Below are 10,116 nucleotides of genomic sequence, written 5' to 3'. Positions count from 1 at the left end.
TTGTTAAATAAAGAAGAACGTGTTACTGGTTATTAAGGCATTCTAGGTTTGGAATAGCAGCGTAATCTGTGAGTCATCACACAGGAGTGTCCAGATGAAATTACATGACGACCGGCGTGTAGTCACTCTTCCCCAGTGGAAAACGATGCGGTTTGCAAAGTGTACTGAACCAGAAGTGAAGTTGTGGAAAGGATGTGATTTGTATGAATGCATGTACCATTACAGCCCTATGTAAGACTGAATGTATTTGATTGGTTCAGCTTGAGCTCTTTGATAAGGTTCTTGTCTTGCCTGGATGACTGATATAGACTAATTCACCTGTACATCACTTTTATTGTTACCACTATGAAAACCACTAAACCGGCCCTGGTCCAGCTCTTTAACATGACTTTTTGTTTTTAGTCTTTTAACTTTCAAGCTAATCAAATTCTTAATCTTTTTCAGACTAAATCAAAGCATGTAGGAAGCCCCCCCCCCCCTCAGGAGTGAGTTGGACAACTCCTGGCCCATACCAAATATTTGTTTTAAATTGATATTTTTGTTGGCAGTAGTTTTCTTAGGTGTTTGATAGAGCTAAAGTGGCAGCATTTTATTTGGCATTAATAAACAAAATATCACTTCCAACCAAATGTTAAATTAGCATTATTTTTTTTTCCATAAGCAAAGAACTATAATGTTATTGTTGACCTTTGTCGGTTCAACAGAATAGTTACTGCGTGATATATATTTTCACTATTTATTCCTTTGAACCAAAATGAACTGTGTGGAAATGCATGGCTTTGAAACCAAGTTGAGATCTGGTCTGTCATGTCTCGATGAAATGGAAAAAAAAAAGTCACTGCTTTACGCTGTGAGCTGTTAACAGTTAATGTTTTAATGGGACAGTTTGACTCAGCTGAACTAACAGAATAAAGAGGTAATTCTTGTAATGAATGGTTAACCAGGCCTTGCTAGTGCAGAAACTTTGAGTCATACAGTTTTCCGTTGCCCATGTTTATTGCTATACATGCTATGAGAGGTTATTCCTACTCAAATGTCACACAACATCTGGTCGCAATATTTGTGGGACGCAACATGGTGTTTTTGATTCTAGCTTCCCATGTCTGTGATATACCTTCACTATCATCATCATCATCACCATCATCTCTGTCACAGTGTCACATCCCCTCTGTTCCCATAGGGCCAGACAAACTGTCAAGGCTTGATTTTGTATCCACTTCACTGGATTTGATGCAACTTAGCTACAAATAAAACCACAATATGAACTGAAGTGCTGTGGTCATTGTTATTTTGTATTTTGGGGAGGAGGATGGTATTCTGTCACACATGAGTTCTCAGTTAGCTGATAAGGGAAGTCAAAAGTAGGAATGCTCTTTATCTGCTCTACCGCTGGGCGGATTGTACGACTGGCTCAGGTTATCTGCTTAACTGAGACATCTGGCCTCATGAAATGCTAACGAGGAGTCATTTTTAGGTCAAAATATCCAGTGTTTTCCCTGTGCGGTGTGCTCTAATCTTCCCTTTTTTCCACATTTGTGTATCATTTAGTGTGATAACTGTATTTGATTTAAAGCTAGTCAACTGACAGTCTGTGAAAATGAAGTTATGAAAGGATATGATATGGACTGATATGTAAGATTTAGAACACATTTTGTACTCTGCTTGTTAAAAATGAACTGTAAAGGCTAAGGTATGCTGCAGTTTGTGAGGTGGTAAGGTTGTTACTCTATGGCATACTGCTACCTCTGTTCCCTGGCTCTCAGAGACGCCTGTATCAGTGCCATATACAGACTCACTTTGTCCAATACAGCAGTAGCTACACAATGTCAATATAAAGATCTGCAGTAGTCGTCTAAACTTCTTCCTCTTTTTGGGGTTGCACACTAATTGCATCATGCTTCAAAGTTGAGCAATCTTTTCCCAAAGCAGATCTGTGTTTCATCAAAACATCTTGGTCTGTGGGAGATAATGCGCAAAAATAGCGATTTTCATTTTAGTCATTTTATCCATACCCTTCGTTTTTTTTTTTTTAATTTAATTTTATTTTGTAAAACATTGACACGGCACAGATAATGTGTTGTTTTTATCTTGGTGCGGAGGCTCTGGTGACAAAGCGTTTTCATGCAATTAGCCATATTGGCCACTTGAGGGCACTCTTCTTACAGTAATGCTAGCGCCTTTTAACACTCCCCTTTACCAGACTGAACATCAAAAAGAGACATATGAAGCCTTTTATGAGAATTTCTCATTGTATATTAAGAATAAGACATCCTTACAGATCACTTTTAAATGCAACAAATGCCCACATTCAAATACAAAATGTTGCTGAAATATATGATACACAAATGTTAAATTTGTTGGTGACAAATTTGTATTACCAGTAACTCCAAGTGAAACCTCCGTAAGATCCGAAATGTATCGCTGAAATAATATTTTCTGAGAACTGTCTTTGGAAATGCAATGGATATTTTTTTTTTTTTAAATGAAATGATGATGTCCATATGACAAACTGCCTACAATCTGTCTGTAGAGGAAAAGGAGCAGTGTTTTATAACAGAGTTGGATTACACGCTATTTCTGTGTTCAGTCGAATAGATCTAATACCACTACTCTTGGCACAGGAAAATGTTTTACAATGTCTAAGTGAAATCCAGCACGGAGTGCCAGATGAATGCACCTTCACACAAGATGTCTTTTGGAACTGCTCTTCTCTAATATGACAAACAAATTGCCCCGCGCTTTGGATTCATGCCACTGTAGGACGATGTTATTTGGGTTTTAACCAGAAAACATATAATGCTCACAACCTCACGCCTCAGGCCTGTCAAATGATCTTCTTATAACCCAACTTAGATGTCACATTAAAAGACCATCTTGGAGTATCAAAAAAAAAACAACTAAACAAACAAACAAACAAAAAAAACCCAACAAAAAATACAAAACTATACCCATATTATATTGTGTGAAATGCCTTAAAATAACAGCAATGGCATTATCCACCATACAGAGGCGACATATTCATCCTTTTCATTTAGTGTCTTTCCACAAATAAGGGCATATAAATGGATTTCGATTTAGAACATGCTATTTAGCTACTCTGAAAAGAGGGGATCAGTGGGACGCCATGACTGCTAATTAACATTTCTCCTGTTAGATGTTGGAAAGATCGTTTTCAATGTCTCATCTTCACTGTCTCTCTCTCTCTCTCTGCCTTTTTTTTTTCCTGAATGACAGCGAACGCACTGAAGGTGACAGTATGCTAATTTGGAGATCTCTGGTTGGCTTGGTTTCTACTAAGCAGGTACAAGTTTATAAAAGAAATGGCAATCAAATCCGACGTTTATCTTAAATGCTCTGTCAGCTCCTATTACACTGATATATTCTGTTGTATGAAGTAATATAATATACTATATGTTAGGGCTCCTACTAATCATTATTTTGTAATGATAAGTTGATTTATCCAAGTGATTAATTTTATCCAAGTCATGCAATTAGATATTTGAAAGTTTTAGCTAAATTTTATTTTCTTTCCTGCTTTTGTTTGGGTCCTCTTGAAAACAGGACACAAACAATAGCAGCCTGTTAGTAAAGCACATAATAATTAAGAGAACAAAACAGCGGTGGTTTTCACTAAGGCAAAATATAAAAATAAATACACAGTCAGTCAAGGTGAAAAAATGCCCAACAGAAAGTGAAAATATATTGAGGGTGTCTATTATTAACTGCTTTGCATCAGCAATCCAACTAAAAAATGATCAAAAAATGAGATTTCTGTTAGACCTCAGTATTGCAGTAGAGGAATTTCACAATGCCTGCATGAATACAAATCAAAGTCCAAAATGCCAAACAGAAAGTAAAAAAGAAAAAAGAAAAAATAGTGACATAATGATTTTACTTTGGTGTCAAATTGGTTAGTGTGTTAAAGAAGTGTATTGGCACTGGATAGAAATAGATCTTCTACACACACAACCACCCCCCCTCCCAAACAAGCAAACAAAAACCATGATTAATCAATTATGTTGATTAATGGCAGCAGCCTCACTATACATATTGTATAATACCTCCCATAATCAAACAATGTTTGAAATATGAATAGCAGTTATGGAGGTTAACAGAGGAGAGGTTGACTTGGTTAGAAGGGATCAGACAAGCTCATATTTAGTGTTATTCACAGTTAATGGCATGGAGAAAAATGACTGCAGCCTCCCATTGAGACTCAGAGCTTTCCCATGCATGTGTCCCCCAGGGTGTAACTTAGAACAGTCATTCATATAACCCATAGAGTTAATCAACTCTCTCTTTCTTCTGCCTTTGCCAAACGTCTTATTGTCGCAACCCTTGCGCCTTGAAGTCGACGCGCGCTTCCTTGGTAAGGGAAATTGATCGTTCAAAGCATAGGATAACGCAACACCTCTGCCTAGATGATGATTCACTGGTGACTGCAAGGTGAGACGCAACCAAGTGACTTTTCTGCCTCGGGCTCTCAAAATGGCATAAAAAATACCTGTCCTACAGAGTATTTCTGTATATGTGAGAGATTCGTACATGCACAAACACACAGACTCCGGGACTGTTTTGGTCTTAAAAATGAGGGGCTTAGTGACAATCCAACTGGCATTCTAGTCAGGCATGTCTGAGGTGTCCATCTTCTAAGCGTGCGTGTTCAACCTTACACAGACAGAGCTGAAGACAATGTCTTTTATTCACACAATCTACTGTCAGTCTCTTTCAGGATGTCTGTCAGCTCTATAAGTCAGCCCCTGCAGGATCAAAGACTGCAAAAATGCAAGATGTGCCACTACGAATCAGCCCAGGTTCAGATCCCACATGTCACACTGTTGCATCAAACTCAAGACAATCGAACACCATTTGATACAAATCCAAAGCACTTCTTTTACTTTCCATCCTCTTCTATTTCAACACAGCCTCCGACAAAGATGTTATAGGTTTCTTTATAATTAGAAGTGCTATTCTAAACCTGGGATAGAGGTGTGCGTGTGTGTTTGACTGTGAAAGAGATTGTGTGTGTGACTCTAATCTATGCAAAATGGGCCCAGAGTATATTTACCCAAGAAGCAGAGGTTCAAGCATGTTTGTGTGGGACGGTTTACCATGATTTACAACACCCCACAAGACTGTAGCCTGACAGAAGTCTAAAATCATCTTACTACATACCAGTTCTGGTCATTGGCCTGTTCGTTGTCATTTTGAATTTGTGCATCAGACACCAGTGGAATGGAGTGGAATGAAAATCAGCTGAGGAGAAAACAACCCAGCACATTGGACACAGCAAATGATTTGACCTGTGTCTTGCTGCGGCTTTGAGCCTGCAGGATAGCGGGTGATCTGTTGTGTATCTCTGTGGGTTAGGTGTTGACTGGTAAACCATATTATTCCTGCAGGGGAAACACGACCGCACTGGCTGCGTGCGTAAGGTCTAAGCGGCATTTGTCTTTGTGTCTCCTTGTCTTTCTCTGTCCAAGACCCGGTGAACTGGCAGGCGATATGCTACAGGTGGCTGGAGGCTGCGCGCCAAGCTATCAATAGGACACCTTCGTCTGCTGGTTGGATCCTGTGATATTTACCTCTCTAACCCAGCGTGCGACCGAGCGAAATGATATGCAGATCATCGTCTGTAAATAAGAGATAGTAAACTCCCCCCGCCCGTAAATGAAATAAAAACACACACACACGAGGAACAGACACACCGCCTCATGAACTAACACAACAAGAACCGCGTTTGTTTCCCCCGCGCTCTTAATTTAGAAAACTTGGCAGTCGTTTCTTAATCTCCCGGCAAATTGAAGCGGTAGGGGATCGTGGCAAGTGTTGGATGCATGTTATTAATTCCTCGCTATATCTGTCTAGCGCAATTAGTCACTGTTTGCTGCTGAAAATGTCCCATTAATTATCTACGCCCCGGAACTAGAGTTGCGCTCATGGCGACTGTCTTAAGATTGCAGTGCGGCTGGGAGAGGTCCTTGTCTCTGGGCCTCCCAGACGCTCACCTCTGCAAATGGAGAAAGAGAAGCCTTTAGTTTTTTTTCCCCCTTAAGTTCCATTCTTTCACCCCCCGCTTTCCTCATATGAAGTAACAGCGTGAACTCGTTCGGTTTCTTTCAGCTTTTATGGTGACATCGGATGATTTTAAAGCCCTGGAAAAGCGCAACACTCGCGGTGCAGCACGAATATTAAATATTACATTTGATTTCACACTCGACGTCAAATTAAACTTCCACACACACAACTGTGTTCTGTTAACCAGTCTACAATTTTTTTGCTGCCCCCCATTTTCCTCATTATTTAAATGTGTCCCTGACGACTACGAAACCTATAATTAAACTATACAAAAATCTTCTCACATATAAGCTATTAAATTTTGCTGGCAGTTTGCAGGTTAAGATTATGAAAGGCGAACTCCCATATGCAATTAGCGAACTGGTAATATTTTGTCTAACAGACTCAATACAGACTAACTGTCAGGATTGCCCTGTCGTCTTTGCCAGGCCCTAAGTCTCGACGACTGAGACCGAAGCTTTGAAGGTGAATTGTGTGGTGAGGAAAGGATTGTGCGTTGCAGCTAAGTATCCGGTGCCTTACGCTTTGGTGAGACACTGATTGTGATGCATAGTTTGTAATGGAATTGTAATTGTATAACTGTTATGCATATTTCCTACAAATATATTTGATAACTTCTTCCATCATCTTGACATTTCATATGTCCTTAATGCTGTCCCCTGTATTGTTTATGGTAAGTGTCAAACAGTCTCTGTGGGGCATAAACACATGTTTAAATGAATAAACATTTAATCATGAATATTTTCAACAGACCAGATATCAGCAATTCACAGTCTTTTTTTACAATATTTCATAAAACCCCATATTGTCATTATTTTAGTGTTTCTGCTCCATTTATCAGGCACAGAAAAGAGTATGAGCTTTTCCTCTCACCCCCCATCCCCACCTCCTTCCTTTCTGTACTCTCAGCTCAACGAGGGGACAAATGAGTTTAATTACACAGTAATTGCAGACTGTTGCGTTAATTAAATCTTGATCAGTTTAAGTAACTGGATTTCTCCCACATAGAGTTCATGCTGTGACGTGCTGTCTCCCCCTCACGCTCTCACAAAGCCCCTCTCTGTGACACTCTCTCTCTCTCTCTCTCCCTGTCTCTTTCCGTTAGTACCGCTGTTTCCTCCTCGCATCTCTCTTGTCTCTTTTTCCAATTTCAAAACATCAAATTGTTTTCTGTAACTCATTTCCTTTTCTCTGGGTGTCTCAGTTCATTAATTTTTACTGTGACAGAGAAATTCTGTTTGCTGTGGTTCAGGTTAATTCATATAGTGTGAAAATTTGAGCTAAAGTTAAATACAGTCAGTTCTGATAACTTAGCCATAACTTAAACTATGCAGAACAAACTCTCTCTCTCTCTCTCTCTCTGTCTCTCTCTCTCTTTCCCCTACAACGTTTGTGATTAAGTTGCTCATGGTAAAGAGATTGTTTACTCCAACTTGCGTTGCACCATGTTGCTTTCTGAAAGGGCACATCAGTCATGATAGAGCCCAAATCAAGAGAAAGGGTCTCTGCTGCAAATTTAGATACATGCATTATCTTTAGGTTCCTGTTGTTTTGGCCAAATTGAATCCTCTTATTTTAATTGGTCTCCATTAGGTGTTCTGCTCAAGGCAATTCCAACTGGGGCCTTGCTTTGTTGTCTGCCATGGTCCCATCAGCATTGTATTCCATTGTGTGGAATATTGATCTTGATTGTCTTAATCTGTCTCTTTACTGGGAAAGTGCTTTGTAAACCCCAAAGAGGTAAACAGAATGGAAGACTGAACAACATATTTATCTACAAGTATATTAATATATGCATGTACTTTGGTCCTGCTGCATAATTTGCATTGACTGCCAATGGACAGAGATTTATGTGATATGATGCTTGTTTCACACATAAGCAACAGCATGTAATACATTCTACTTGATCTTAATATCATAGGTGTATAAGGCCATGGTCAGGGCTGGTGTGTAGTTAGGCTTCTCTGTCTGTGTTTGTTTGGTGTAAAAACTGAACTGCCTGTGTTTCATTAATGGGCATATGGACAGACTTACCTGAATCTGTGTATACTTGTTAGAACAGCAGATCAGAGGATGACTCGCCACAGATTTCAAAAGAGCTTTACTCTGAGTCGACTTGTTAGCTTATGTAGTTAAAGTTTAGATTAAAACACATACAGGATATAAAAATCAGTGGACATACCTAATAGACCAAATATAACAAAACGATCAACAAAATTAACTTCAGTTTATCTCCATGTGGAAATAATACCTATTATTAAAAAAAGAGTATTTTTCACTGCATTGTACTGTATGCTGCCCTGTTGAGTGTATGATTATACTGTTGAAACATCTGCAGTTGGAAGTCTTTTAACTACTGCTTGTTAATATTCATGGTGTAGTTCACTGCACCATATGGAATCAAGGGTTCCTCTGTATGTACAATAACCTGGGCAGGAAAAGCTGTCAGAACAGTCTGACTGAAGGGCATTTGGAATCTGCATCATTAAAGCAGTGTAAGGGAGAGAAGGAAGGGGTACGGTTGATAACCAGTATGTGTATATGCATGTATTTCTGCATGTATCTAATGGTGTATATCTGTGAGAAAGGTTTGTCGGTGTGTGTTTTACGAGAGTGATGAGTAACTGTGTGAGACAGTATGGCTCTGTGCCCTGCCCTTCTCAATTCTGTTTATATTTGCACAGCATGTGGACATGTGAGTGCATAAGAGTGTCCGGTTGTGTGTGTGTGTGTGTGTGTGTGTTGAGCAGAGATGGGGTTGGGGGGGGGGGGGCACGCTTAACCACTTATTAGGCAGAATGAACAGTGGTAGTGGGAAAGAGGAGGATTAGAAATGCCGAGGTGCTGACATATGCCTGCCTCTCTCCAAGCTCTCAATTTAGTCTCGGATCAGACTCATTTACGATAAGAGAGGGATTACCAATCAGCAGGCTGTGACAGTTTTATGAGGGTAACCCTTCAACTTATGAACCCCAACACTCATGAAGAGCTGCAGAGTCCGTATACTACAACCACCTTGTCCACGCAACACCCAGAAAGTATCTTACCACAGCTAATTGTGTATTAAGCAGACTTCACACATTTGCTGATGGATGTAGGTCGAAAAAAGCGCACATCCAGGGCAGAGAACATACTAACCAAGAGGTTTTGGAGCTTTTAAGTTTGAATCAATAACACTAACAGTAAACGTTAGGAGAAAGGAAAAAAATCATCTGTCAAATTTAAAGGGCCTATAAGGCAGTTTAAATACATTTACTATTTCATTTACTATTCCACTGTGTTGTGTTTGTTGTCCACCACCATTTTAATCTACTAACACTTTCAGTATATATTTTCATAGATCATATTAATTCAAAAGAGAAGAATCTCCATCATTTTGCTGATATTGCTCCAACTCAGAGTCTCAAATTGTTTGTTTACAAAATAACATTTAAAGAGAGAAATAATGAAAAATATATCCCAGAACACTGAAGTAGCAGGAAAACCAACTGTGGCTAGATTAGAACATCTTTGTAAATGAAGAGGCTGATATAAAGTGATGCCACCATTAAAATCAGGAGACCAACTAATACAATAAACCATTTACTAGACAGTATATAAAGCTGAGCATTTAGGGCCAAGGCTATGGCCTTCTGATGGCAAACTTCTACTACCTGTGGATGTGTAAGAGAGACAAAGATGAAACACAAAGACTAAACATGGATGAAAACACTGAGAGAGATGACAGTGATTCAAGAAGCTTTTCTATTGCAAACGGGATTATAGTGGTGTAACATATTGGCCCACAGCACATCTAAAAACATAAAAATAGGGGATTTGGGGGAATTGGGGGCATCTTCACAACTTCAGACTTGAATAAAAGTGCCAAAAAAAAAAGGAAAAAAAAGAAAAGAAAAAAAGAAAAGAAAAACAGTTTCAGTCATCACAGTTCAGTCCCTCTTCGATTAAAAATTGCTCATCTTGCCTTACAATTTACTGATCCCTGTAAGGACAGTTTTCACTAAAACTGAGGGACGAATTCGTGGTTTATAGAAATGT

The sequence above is a fragment of the Chanos chanos genome, chromosome 10 (genome assembly GCF_902362185.1).
Source record: "Chanos chanos chromosome 10, fChaCha1.1, whole genome shotgun sequence".
NCBI lineage: Eukaryota > Metazoa > Chordata > Actinopteri > Gonorynchiformes > Chanidae > Chanos > Chanos chanos.
Note: the sequence above shows the minus strand (reverse complement) of the source record.